At 47.6% G+C, this 12256-nt stretch overlaps 8 non-coding genes across 8 annotated transcripts; all 8 read left to right on the top strand.

The window, feature by feature from the left end:
* The first annotated feature begins 1125 nt into the window (after positions 1-1125).
* On the top strand, positions 1126-1316 carry LOC142688852 (U2 spliceosomal RNA). The gene has a single exon (XR_012857895.1). It is a non-coding gene; the product is annotated as a U2 spliceosomal RNA (small nuclear RNA).
* Positions 1317-2607: 1291 nt separating this feature from the next.
* LOC142688851 (U2 spliceosomal RNA) lies at positions 2608-2798 on the top strand. Its single transcript, XR_012857894.1, has one exon. It is a non-coding gene; the product is annotated as a U2 spliceosomal RNA (small nuclear RNA).
* Positions 2799-4070: 1272 nt separating this feature from the next.
* LOC142688850 (U2 spliceosomal RNA) lies at positions 4071-4261 on the top strand. The gene has a single exon (XR_012857893.1). It is a non-coding gene; the product is annotated as a U2 spliceosomal RNA (small nuclear RNA).
* Positions 4262-5549: 1288 nt separating this feature from the next.
* Positions 5550-5740, top strand: LOC142688849 (U2 spliceosomal RNA). Its single transcript, XR_012857892.1, has one exon. It is a non-coding gene; the product is annotated as a U2 spliceosomal RNA (small nuclear RNA).
* A 1288-nt stretch (positions 5741-7028) lies between these two features.
* On the top strand, positions 7029-7219 carry LOC142688848 (U2 spliceosomal RNA). The gene has a single exon (XR_012857891.1). It is a non-coding gene; the product is annotated as a U2 spliceosomal RNA (small nuclear RNA).
* Positions 7220-8500: 1281 nt separating this feature from the next.
* On the top strand, positions 8501-8691 carry LOC142688847 (U2 spliceosomal RNA). The gene has a single exon (XR_012857890.1). It is a non-coding gene; the product is annotated as a U2 spliceosomal RNA (small nuclear RNA).
* A 1300-nt stretch (positions 8692-9991) lies between these two features.
* On the top strand, positions 9992-10182 carry LOC142688844 (U2 spliceosomal RNA). Its single transcript, XR_012857888.1, has one exon. It is a non-coding gene; the product is annotated as a U2 spliceosomal RNA (small nuclear RNA).
* A 1304-nt stretch (positions 10183-11486) lies between these two features.
* On the top strand, positions 11487-11676 carry LOC142688991 (U2 spliceosomal RNA). Its single transcript, XR_012858021.1, has one exon. It is a non-coding gene; the product is annotated as a U2 spliceosomal RNA (small nuclear RNA).
* The last annotated feature ends 580 nt before the right edge of the window (positions 11677-12256 follow it).

The following is a 12256-nucleotide window of genomic DNA, read 5'->3' as shown; positions in this document are numbered from 1 at the left end:
CACCTCTTGTTGTGTGTCGTCTGTGTTTCTGTGTTTCCGGCATTTCACATTGGAACACCTCATTCACCTTCCTTGTCTTCTCTCCGCCCTCCCTTTTAGGTAAGTTAAAGAGCTGCACCTGAGCCAGCCACTGATTGATTGATTGATTGATTGATTGATTGATTGATTGATTGATTGATTGATTGATGCAGCACAACAGTCAAATAGTGGAGTGGAGTAGGGGAACAGCAAACAGCCAATAAAGCAGCCCGCCCGCTCGCCTGCCCGCCACAATGGACCTACCTGTGTACACTAGATGGATGTGATGGAATGTACTGTCGTCCCTACATTTCAAGAAGAAGTAAGAATTGCAGTTGCAACAAAGCCTTGCTTGCCTACAAAGAGAGCAGCAATTTGGATTTGTTACTATGTTACCTAGAAGAATAACAAACTGTGCAAGGATGGAGGTTGTAGGAGCAAGGAGAAGTTGTCTGTAAAGTTGGTGGATGCCTATTTTCCATTTTGCAGTCCCTTGTCTCCCTCTTGTGGCCTCCTGGAGGCAACTAGCTGTGCAAAAAAAAGACAGCCTGGCGGCCGGCTGTTGCAGTGTTGCCCTCTCAGGCAACACTGAGTGACTGACTGAGCCTCACCGTCTTATATAAAGTTCAGACGGAACTTTGCACGTGTCATAGTGGAGCCCTCAGGATTCCAGAGCCAGCTTTCTGACATCATAATGGGGCCTCAGAGATAAAAGCCTGGGCCCAGGCAGTGTTGGTCAGTGCTGCTCAGCAGGCAGCACTGGACTGGACTGGATTACAGCTGATACAAGGTGTGAAGGAACAAGGGGTGGCTGTGGGCATGCACTTGCTGCCGCTGCCAGTGTTTATCTGCATGGTAGCAGGGCATTTGGGCGTTGCCAGGAAGGCGTTTTTATGTAGATTCCTCCTCTTTCAGCACTGCATTGTGGTGCAAGCAAAAGAAGCAAATCCTGTCTGGCTTCCTCTCCGGCCTTTATTCACCTCCCGTGTAGCTGTGAGTGTGTGAGCCTGCAGGGCCCCATGGAATTGCCTAGAAGTAGGCTGAATCGCTGCAAGGGCTGAACAGCAGTATCGGGCAGGCTCGGGCAACGCGCGGCCCGTTCGGGTTATCGCTTCTCGGCCTTTTGGCTAAGATCAAGTGTAGTATCTGTTCTTATCAGTTTAATATCTGATACGTCCCCTATCTGGGGACCATATATTAAATGGATTTTTAGAACAGGGAGATGGAAATAGAGCTTGCTCTGTCCACTCCACGCATTGACCTGGTATTGCAGTATTTCCAGGACCGGTGCACCCTTTCCTTATGTGTTGACTAAAAGCAGATTCCAAAAGTGTTTTTTGTCTTTGCTATTGTTTCTGTCTTTCTGAAGGGATCTCCCCTTTTAATCCCATTATTTCAACACCTGTTGGACAATGCATGAGTGATAATGAGCTCATTGATTAAATGCAATTAATGAATAGATTGCCACCTCTTGTTGTGTGTCGTCTGTGTTTCTGTGTTTCCGGCATTTCACATTGGAACACCTCATTCACCTTCCTTGTCTTCTCTCCGCCCTCCCTTTTAGGTAAGTTAAAGAGCTGCACCTGAGCCAGCCACTGATTGATTGATTGATTGATTGATTGATTGATTGATTGATTGATTGATTGATTGATTGATGCAGCACAACAGTCAAATAGTGGAGTGGAGTAGGGGAACAGCAAACAGCCAATAAAGCAGCCCGCCCGCTCGCCTGCCCGCCACAATGGACCTACCTGTGTACACTAGATGGATGTGATGGAATGTACTGTCGTCCCTACATTTCAAGAAGAAGTAAGAATTGCAGTTGCAACAAAGCCTTGCTTGCCTACAAAGAGAGCAGCAATTTGGATTTGTTACTATGTTACCTAGAAGAATAACAAACTGTGCAAGGATGGAGGTTGTAGGAGCAAGGAGAAGTTGTCTGTAAAGTTGGTGGATGCCTATTTTCCATTTTGCAGTCCCTTGTCTCCCTCTTGTGGCCTCCTGGAGGCAACTAGCTGTGCAAAAAAAAGACAGCCTGGCGGCCGGCTGTTGCAGTGTTGCCCTCTCAGGCAACACTGAGTGACTGACTGAGCCTCACCGTCTTATATAAAGTTCAGACGGAACTTTGCACGTGTCATAGTGGAGCCCTCAGGATTCCAGAGCCAGCTTTCTGACATCATAATGGGGCCTCAGAGATAAAAGCCTGGGCCCAGGCAGTGTTGGTCAGTGCTGCTCAGCAGGCAGCACTGGACTGGATTACAGCTGATACAAGGTGTGAAGGAACAAGGGGTGGCTGTGGGCATGCACTTGCTGCCGCTGCCAGTGTTTATCTGCATGGCAGCAGGGCATTTGGGCGTTGCCAGGAAGGCGTTTTTATGTAGATTCCTCCTCTTTCAGCACTGCATTGTGGTGCAAGCAAAAGAAGCAAATCCTGTCTGGCTTCCTCTCCGGCCTTTATTCACCTCCCGTGTAGCTGTGAGTGTGTGAGCCTGCAGGGCCCCATGGAATTGCCTAGAAGTAGGCTGAATCGCTGCAAGGGCTGAACAGCAGTATCGGGCAGGCTCGGGCAACGCGCGGCCCGTTCGGGTTATCGCTTCTCGGCCTTTTGGCTAAGATCAAGTGTAGTATCTGTTCTTATCAGTTTAATATCTGATACGTCCCCTATCTGGGGACCATATATTAAATGGATTTTTAGAACAGGGAGATGGAAATAGAGCTTGCTCTGTCCACTCCACGCATTGACCTGGTATTGCAGTATTTCCAGGACCGGTGCACCCTTTCCTTATGTGTTGACTAAAAGCAGATTCCAAAAGTGTTTTTTGTCTTTGCTATTGTTTCTGTCTTTCTGAAGGGATCTCCCCTTTTAATCCCATTATTTCAACACCTGTTGGACAATGCATGAGTGATAATGAGCTCATTGATTAAATGCAATTAATGAATAGATTGACACCTCTTGTTGTGTGTCGTCTGTGTTTCTGTGTTTCCGGCATTTCACATTGGAACACCTCATTCACCTTCCTTGTCTTCTCTCCGCCCTCCCTTTTAGGTAAGTTAAAGAGCTGCACCTGAGCCAGCCACTGATTGATTGATTGATTGATTGATTGATTGATTGATGCAGCACAACAGTCAAATAGTGGAGTGGAGTAGGGGAACAGCAAACAGCCAATAAAGCAGCCCGCCCGCTCGCCTGCCCGCCACAATGGACCTACCTGTGTACACTAGATGGATGTGATGGAATGTACTGTCGTCCCTACATTTCAAGAAGAAGTAAGAATTGCAGTTGCAACAAAGCCTTGCTTGCCTACAAAGAGAGCAGCAATTTGGATTTGTTACTATGTTACCTAGAAGAATAACAAACTGTGCAAGGATGGAGGTTGTAGGAGCAAGGAGAAGTTGTCTGTAAAGTTGGTGGATGCCTATTTTCCATTTTGCAGTCCCTTGTCTCCCTCTTGTGGCCTCCTGGAGGCAACTAGCTGTGCAAAAAAAAGACAGCCTGGCGGCCGGCTGTTGCAGTGTTGCCCTCTCAGGCAACACTGAGTGACTGACTGAGCCTCACCGTCTTATATAAAGTTCAGACGGAACTTTGCACGTGTCATAGTGGAGCCCTCAGGATTCCAGAGCCAGCTTTCTGACATCATAATGGGGCCTCAGAGATAAAAGCCTGGGCCCAGGCAGTGTTGGTCAGTGCTGCTCAGCAGGCAGCACTGGACTGGACTGGATTACAGCTGATACAAGGTGTGAAGGAACAAGGGGTGGCTGTGGGCATGCACTTGCTGCCGCTGCCAGTGTTTATCTGCATGGCAGCAGGGCATTTGGGCGTTGCCAGGAAGGCGTTTTTATGTAGATTCCTCCTCTTTCAGCACTGCATTGTGGTGCAAGCAAAAGAAGCAAATCCTGTCTGGCTTCCTCTCCGGCCTTTATTCACCTCCCGTGTAGCTGTGAGTGTGTGAGCCTGCAGGGCCCCATGGAATTGCCTAGAAGTAGGCTGAATCGCTGCAAGGGCTGAACAGCAGTATCGGGCAGGCTCGGGCAACGCGCGGCCCGTTCGGGTTATCGCTTCTCGGCCTTTTGGCTAAGATCAAGTGTAGTATCTGTTCTTATCAGTTTAATATCTGATACGTCCCCTATCTGGGGACCATATATTAAATGGATTTTTAGAACAGGGAGATGGAAATAGAGCTTGCTCTGTCCACTCCACGCATTGACCTGGTATTGCAGTATTTCCAGGACCGGTGCACCCTTTCCTTATGTGTTGACTAAAAGCATATTCCAAAAGTGTTTTTTGTCTTTGCTATTGTTTCTGTCTTTCTGAAGGGATCTCCCCTTTTAATCCCATTATTTCAACACCTGTTGGACAATGCATGAGTGATAATGAGCTCATTGATTAAATGCAATTAATGAATAGATTGCCACCTCTTGTTGTGTGTCGTCTGTGTTTCTGTGTTTCCGGCATTTCACATTGGAACACCTCATTCACCTTCCTTGTCTTCTCTCCGCCCTCCCTTTTAGGTAAGTTAAAGAGCTGCACCTGAGCCAGCCACTGATTGATTGATTGATTGATTGATTGATTGATTGATTGATTGATTGATTGATGCAGCACAACAGTCAAATAGTGGAGTGGAGTAGGGGAACAGCAAACAGCCAATAAAGCAGCCCGCCCGCTCGCCTGCCCGCCACAATGGACCTACCTGTGTACACTAGATGGATGTGATGGAATGTACTGTCGTCCCTACATTTCAAGAAGAAGTAAGAATTGCAGTTGCAACAAAGCCTTGCTTGCCTACAAAGAGAGCAGCAATTTGGATTTGTTACTATGTTACCTAGAAGAATAACAAACTGTGCAAGGATGGAGGTTGTAGGAGCAAGGAGAAGTTGTCTGTAAAGTTGGTGGATGCCTATTTTCCATTTTGCAGTCCCTTGTCTCCCTCTTGTGGCCTCCTGGAGGCAACTAGCTGTGCAAAAAAAAGACAGCCTGGCGGCCGGCTGTTGCAGTGTTGCCCTCTCAGGCAACACTGAGTGACTGACTGAGCCTCACCGTCTTATATAAAGTTCAGACGGAACTTTGCACGTGTCATAGTGGAGCCCTCAGGATTCCAGAGCCAGCTTTCTGACATCATAATGGGGCCTCAGAGATAAAAGCCTGGGCCCAGGCAGTGTTGGTCAGTGCTGCTCAGCAGGCAGCACTGGACTGGACTGGATTACAGCTGATACAAGGTGTGAAGGAACAAGGGGTGGCTGTGGGCATGCACTTGCTGCCGCTGCCAGTGTTTATCTGCATGGCAGCAGGGCATTTGGGCGTTGCCAGGAAGGCGTTTTTATGTAGATTCCTCCTCTTTCAGCACTGCATTGTGGTGCAAGCAAAAGAAGCAAATCCTGTCTGGCTTCCTCTCCGGCCTTTATTCACCTCCCGTGTAGCTGTGAGTGTGTGAGCCTGCAGGGCCCCATGGAATTGCCTAGAAGTAGGCTGAATCGCTGCAAGGGCTGAACAGCAGTATCGGGCAGGCTCGGGCAACGCGCGGCCCGTTCGGGTTATCGCTTCTCGGCCTTTTGGCTAAGATCAAGTGTAGTATCTGTTCTTATCAGTTTAATATCTGATACGTCCCCTATCTGGGGACCATATATTAAATGGATTTTTAGAACAGGGAGATGGAAATAGAGCTTGCTCTGTCCACTCCACGCATTGACCTGGTATTGCAGTATTTCCAGGACCGGTGCACCCTTTCCTTATGTGTTGACTAAAAGCATATTCCAAAAGTGTTTTTTGTCTTTGCTATTGTTTCTGTCTTTCTGAAGGGATCTCCCCTTTTAATCCCATTATTTCAACACCTGTTGGACAATGCATGAGTGATAATGAGCTCATTGATTAAATGCAATTAATGAATAGATTGCCACCTCTTGTTGTGTGTCGTCTGTGTTTCTGTGTTTCCGGCATTTCACATTGGAACACCTCATTCACCTTCCTTGTCTTCTCTCCGCCCTCCCTTTTAGGTAAGTTAAAGAGCTGCACCTGAGCCAGCCACTGATTGATTGATTGATTGATTGATTGATTGATTGATTGATTGATTGATTGATGCAGCACAACAGTCAAATAGTGGAGTGGAGTAGGGGAACAGCAAACAGCCAATAAAGCAGCCCGCCCGCTCGCCTGCCCGCCACAATGGACCTACCTGTGTACACTAGATGGATGTGATGGAATGTACTGTCGTCCCTACATTTCAAGAAGAAGTAAGAATTGCAGTTGCAACAAAGCCTTGCTTGCCTACAAAGAGAGCAGCAATTTGGATTTGTTACTATGTTACCTAGAAGAATAACAAACTGTGCAAGGATGGAGGTTGTAGGAGCAAGGAGAAGTTGTCTGTAAAGTTGGTGGATGCCTATTTTCCATTTTGCAGTCCCTTGTCTCCCTCTTGTGGCCTCCTGGAGGCAACTAGCTGTGCAAAAAAAAGACAGCCTGGCGGCCGGCTGTTGCAGTGTTGCCCTCTCAGGCAACACTGAGTGACTGACTGAGCCTCACCGTCTTATATAAAGTTCAGACGGAACTTTGCACGTGTCATAGTGGAGCCCTCAGGATTCCAGAGCCAGCTTTCTGACATCATAATGGGGCCTCAGAGATAAAAGCCTGGGCCCAGGCAGTGTTGGTCAGTGCTGCTCAGCAGGCAGCACTGGACTGGACTGGATTACAGCTGATACAAGGTGTGAAGGAACAAGGGGTGGCTGTGGGCATGCACTTGCTGCCGCTGCCAGTGTTTATCTGCATGGCAGCAGGGCATTTGGGCGTTGCCAGGAAGGCGTTTTTATGTAGATTCCTCCTCTTTCAGCACTGCATTGTGGTGCAAGCAAAAGAAGCAAATCCTGTCTGGCTTCCTCTCCGGCCTTTATTCACCTCCCGTGTAGCTGTGAGTGTGTGAGCCTGCAGGGCCCCATGGAATTGCCTAGAAGTAGGCTGAATCGCTGCAAGGGCTGAACAGCAGTATCGGGCAGGCTCGGGCAACGCGCGGCCCGTTCGGGTTATCGCTTCTCGGCCTTTTGGCTAAGATCAAGTGTAGTATCTGTTCTTATCAGTTTAATATCTGATACGTCCCCTATCTGGGGACCATATATTAAATGGATTTTTAGAACAGGGAGATGGAAATAGAGCTTGCTCTGTCCACTCCACGCATTGACCTGGTATTGCAGTATTTCCAGGACCGGTGCACCCTTTCCTTATGTGTTGACTAAAAGCAGATTCCAAAAGTGTTTTTTGTCTTTGCTATTGTTTCTGTCTTTCTGAAGGGATCTCCCCTTTTAATCCCATTATTTCAACACCTGTTGGACAATGCATGAGTGATAATGAGCTCATTGATTAAATGCAATTAATGAATAGATTGCCACCTCTTGTTGTGTGTCGTCTGTGTTTCTGTGTTTCCGGCATTTCACATTGGAACACCTCATTCACCTTCCTTGTCTTCTCTCCGCCCTCCCTTTTAGGTAAGTTAAAGAGCTGCACCTGAGCCAGCCACTTGATTGATTGATTGATTGATTGATTGATTGATTGATTGATTGATGCAGCACAACAGTCAAATAGTGGAGTGGAGTAGGGGAACAGCAAACAGCCAATAAAGCAGCCCGCCCGCTCGCCTGCCCGCCACAATGGACCTAACTGTGTACACTAGATGGATGTGATGGAATGTACTGTCGTCCCTACATTTCAAGAAGAAGTAAGAATTGCAGTTGCAACAAAGCCTTGCTTTCCTACAAAGAGAGCAGCAATTTGGATTTGTTACTATGTTACCTAGAAGAATAACAAACTGTGCAAGGATGGAGGTTGTAGGAGCAAGGAGAAGTTGTCTGTAAAGTTGGTGGATGCCTATTTTCCATTTTGCAGTCCCTTGTCTCCCTCTTGTGGCCTCCTGGAGGCAACTAGCTGTGCAAAAAAAAGACAGCCTGGCGGCCGGCTGTTGCAGTGTTGCCCTCTCAGGCAACACTGAGTGACTGACTGAGCCTCACCGTCTTATATAAAGTTCAGACGGAACTTTGCACGTGTCATAGTGGAGCCCTCAGGATTCCAGAGCCAGCTTTCTGACATCATAATGGGGCCTCAGAGATAAAAGCCTGGGCCCAGGCAGTGTTGGTCAGTGCTGCTCAGCAGGCAGCACTGGACTGGACTGGATTACAGCTGATACAAGGTGTGAAGGAACAAGGGGTGGCTGTGGGCATGCACTTGCTGCCGCTGCCAGTGTTTATCTGCATGGCAGCAGGGCATTTGGGCGTTGCCAGGAAGGCGTTTTTATGTAGATTCCTCCTCTTTCAGCACTGCATTGTGGTGCAAGCAAAAGAAGCAAATCCTGTCTGGCTTCCTCTCCGGCCTTTATTCACCTCCCGTGTAGCTGTGAGTGTGTGAGCCTGCAGGGCCCCATGGAATTGCCTAGAAGTAGGCTGAATCGCTGCAAGGGCTGAACAGCAGTATCGGGCAGGCTCGGGCAACGCGCGGCCCGTTCGGGTTATCGCTTCTCGGCCTTTTGGCTAAGATCAAGTGTAGTATCTGTTCTTATCAGTTTAATATCTGATACGTCCCCTATCTGGGGACCATATATTAAATGGATTTTTAGAACAGGGAGATGGAAATAGAGCTTGCTCTGTCCACTCCACGCATTGACCTGGTATTGCAGTATTTCCAGGACCGGTGCACCCTTTCCTTATGTGTTGACTAAAAGCAGATTCCAAAAGTGTTTTTTGTCTTTGCTATTGTTTCTGTCTTTCTGAAGGGATCTCCCCTTTTAATCCCATTATTTCAACACCTGTTGGACAATGCATGAGTGATAATGAGCTCATTGATTAAATGCAATTAATGAATAGATTGCCACCTCTTGTTGTGTGTCGTCTGTGTTTCTGTGTTTCCGGCATTTCACATTGGAACACCTCATTCACCTTCCTTGTCTTCTCTCCGCCCTCCCTTTTAGGTAAGTTAAAGAGCTGCACCTGAGCCAGCCACTGATTGATTGATTGATTGATTGATTGATTGATTGATTGATTGATTGATTGATTGATTGATTGATGCAGCACAACAGTCAAATAGTGGAGTGGAGTAGGGGAACAGCAAACAGCCAATAAAGCAGCCCGCCCGCTCGCCTGCCCGCCACAATGGACCTACCTGTGTACACTAGATGGATGTGATGGAATGTACTGTCGTCCCTACATTTCAAGAAGAAGTAAGAATTGCAGTTGCAACAAAGCCTTGCTTGCCTACAAAGAGAGCAGCAATTTGGATTTGTTACTATGTTACCTAGAAGAATAACAAACTGTGCAAGGATGGAGGTTGTAGGAGCAAGGAGAAGTTGTCTGTAAAGTTGGTGGATGCCTATTTTCCATTTTGCAGTCCCTTGTCTCCCTCTTGTGGCCTCCTGGAGGCAACTAGCTGTGCAAAAAAAAGACAGCCTGGCGGCCGGCTGTTGCAGTGTTGCCCTCTCAGGCAACACTGAGTGACTGACTGAGCCTCACCGTCTTATATAAAGTTCAGACGGAACTTTGCACGTGTCATAGTGGAGCCCTCAGGATTCCAGAGCCAGCTTTCTGACATCATAATGGGGCCTCAGAGATAAAAGCCTGGGCCCAGGCAGTGTTGGTCAGTGCTGCTCAGCAGGCAGCACTGGACTGGACTGGATTACAGCTGATACAAGGTGTGAAGGAACAAGGGGTGGCTGTGGGCATGCACTTGCTGCCGCTGCCAGTGTTTATCTGCATGGCAGCAGGGCATTTGGGCGTTGCCAGGAAGGCGTTTTTATGTAGATTCCTCCTCTTTCAGCACTGCATTGTGGTGCAAGCAAAAGAAGCAAATCCTGTCTGGCTTCCTCTCCGGCCTTTATTCACCTCCCGTGTAGCTGTGAGTGTGTGAGCCTGCAGGGCCCCATGGAATTGCCTAGAAGTAGGCTGAATCGCTGCAAGGGCTGAACAGCAGTATCGGGCAGGCTCGGGCAACGCGCGGCCCGTTCGGGTTATCGCTTCTCGGCCTTTTGGCTAAGATCAAGTGTAGTATCTGTTCTTATCAGTTTAATATCTGATACGTCCCCTATCTGGGGACCATATATTAAATGGATTTTTAGAACAGGGAGATGGAAATAGAGCTTGCTCTGTCCACTCCACGCATTGACCTGGTATTGCAGTATTTCCAGGACCGGTGCACCCTTTCCTTATGTGTTGACTAAAAGCAGATTCCAAAAGTGTTTTTTGTCTTTGCTATTGTTTCTGTCTTTCTGAAGGGATCTCCCCTTTTAATCCCATTATTTCAACACCTGTTGGACAATGCATGAGTGATAATGAGCTCATTGATTAAATGCAATTAATGAATAGATTGCCACCTCTTGTTGTGTGTCGTCTGTGTTTCTGTGTTTCCGGCATTTCACATTGGAACACCTCATTCACCTTCCTTGTCTTCTCTCCGCCCTCCCTTTTAGGTAAGTTAAAGAGCTGCACCTGAGCCAGCCACTGATTGATTGATTGATTGATTGATTGATTGATTGATTGATTGATTGATTGATTGATTGATTGATTGATGCAGCACAACAGTCAAATAGTGGAGTGGAGTAGGGGAACAGCAAACAGCCAATAAAGCAGCCCGCCCGCTCGCCTGCCCGCCACAATGGACCTACCTGTGTACACTAGATGGATGTGATGGAATGTACTGTCGTCCCTACATTTCAAGAAGAAGTAAGAATTGCAGTTGCAACAAAGCCTTGCTTGCCTACAAAGAGAGCAGCAATTTGGATTTGTTACTATGTTACCTAGAAGAATAACAAACTGTGCAAGGATGGAGGTTGTAGGAGCAAGGAGAAGTTGTCTGTAAAGTTGGTGGATGCCTATTTTCCATTTTGCAGTCCCTTGTCTCCCTCTTGTGGCCTCCTGGAGGCAACTAGCTGTGCAAAAAAAAGACAGCCTGGCGGCCGGCTGTTGCAGTGTTGCCCTCTCAGGCAACACTGAGTGACTGACTGAGCCTCACCGTCTTATATAAAGTTCAGACGGAACTTTGCACGTGTCATAGTGGAGCCCTCAGGATTCCAGAGCCAGCTTTCTGACATCATAATGGGGCCTCAGAGATAAAAGCCTGGGCCCAGGCAGTGTTGGTCAGTGCTGCTCAGCAGGCAGCACTGGACTGGACTGGATTACAGCTGATACAAGGTGTGAAGGAACAAGGGGTGGCTGTGGGCATGCACTTGCTGCCGCTGCCAGTGTTTATCTGCATGGCAGCAGGGCATTTGGGCGTTGCCAGGAAGGCGTTTTTATGTAGATTCCTCCTCTTTCAGCACTGCATTGTGGTGCAAGCAAAAGAAGCAAATCCTGTCTGGCTTCCTCTCCGGCCTTTATTCACCTCCCGTGTAGCTGTGAGTGTGTGAGCCTGCAGGGCCCCATGGAATTGCCTAGAAGTAGGCTGAATCGCTGCAAGGGCTGAACAGCAGTATCGGGCAGGCTCGGGCAACGCGCGGCCCGTTCGGGTTATCGCTTCTCGGCCTTTTGGCTAAGATCAAGTGTAGTATCTGTTCTTATCAGTTTAATATCTGATACGTCCCCTATCTGGGGACCATATATTAAATGGATTTTTGAACAGGGAGATGGAAATAGAGCTTGCTCTGTCCACTCCACGCATTGACCTGGTATTGCAGTATTTCCAGGACCGGTGCACCCTTTCCTTATGTGTTGACTAAAAGCAGATTCCAAAAGTGTTTTTTGTCTTTGCTATTGTTTCTGTCTTTCTGAAGGGATCTCCCCTTTTAATCCCATTATTTCAACACCTGTTGGACAATGCATGAGTGATAATGAGCTCATTGATTAAATGCAATTAATGAATAGATTGCCACCTCTTGTTGTGTGTCGTCTGTGTTTCTGTGTTTCCGGCATTTCACATTGGAACACCTCATTCACCTTCCTTGTCTTCTCTCCGCCCTCCCTTTTAGGTAAGTTAAAGAGCTGCACCTGAGCCAGCCACTTGATTGATTGATTGATTGATTGATTGATTGATTGATTGATTGATTGATGCAGCACAACAGTCAAATAGTGGAGTGGAGTAGGGGAACAGCAAACAGCCAATAAAGCAGCCCGCCCGCTCGCCTGCCCGCCACAATGGACCTACCTGTGTACACTAGATGGATGTGATGGAATGTACTGTCGTCCCTACATTTCAAGAAGAAGTAAGAATTGCAGTTGCAACAAAGCCTTGCTTGCCTACAAAGAGAGCAGCAATTTGGATTTGTTACTATGTTACCTAGAA

Source organism: Rhinoderma darwinii (assembly GCF_050947455.1).
Source record: "Rhinoderma darwinii isolate aRhiDar2 chromosome 5 unlocalized genomic scaffold, aRhiDar2.hap1 SUPER_5_unloc_27, whole genome shotgun sequence".
Classification (NCBI taxonomy): Eukaryota; Metazoa; Chordata; class Amphibia; order Anura; family Rhinodermatidae; genus Rhinoderma; species Rhinoderma darwinii.
The sequence above is the reverse complement of the archived record's forward strand: the minus strand, read 5'-3'. Positions and strand labels throughout refer to the sequence as shown.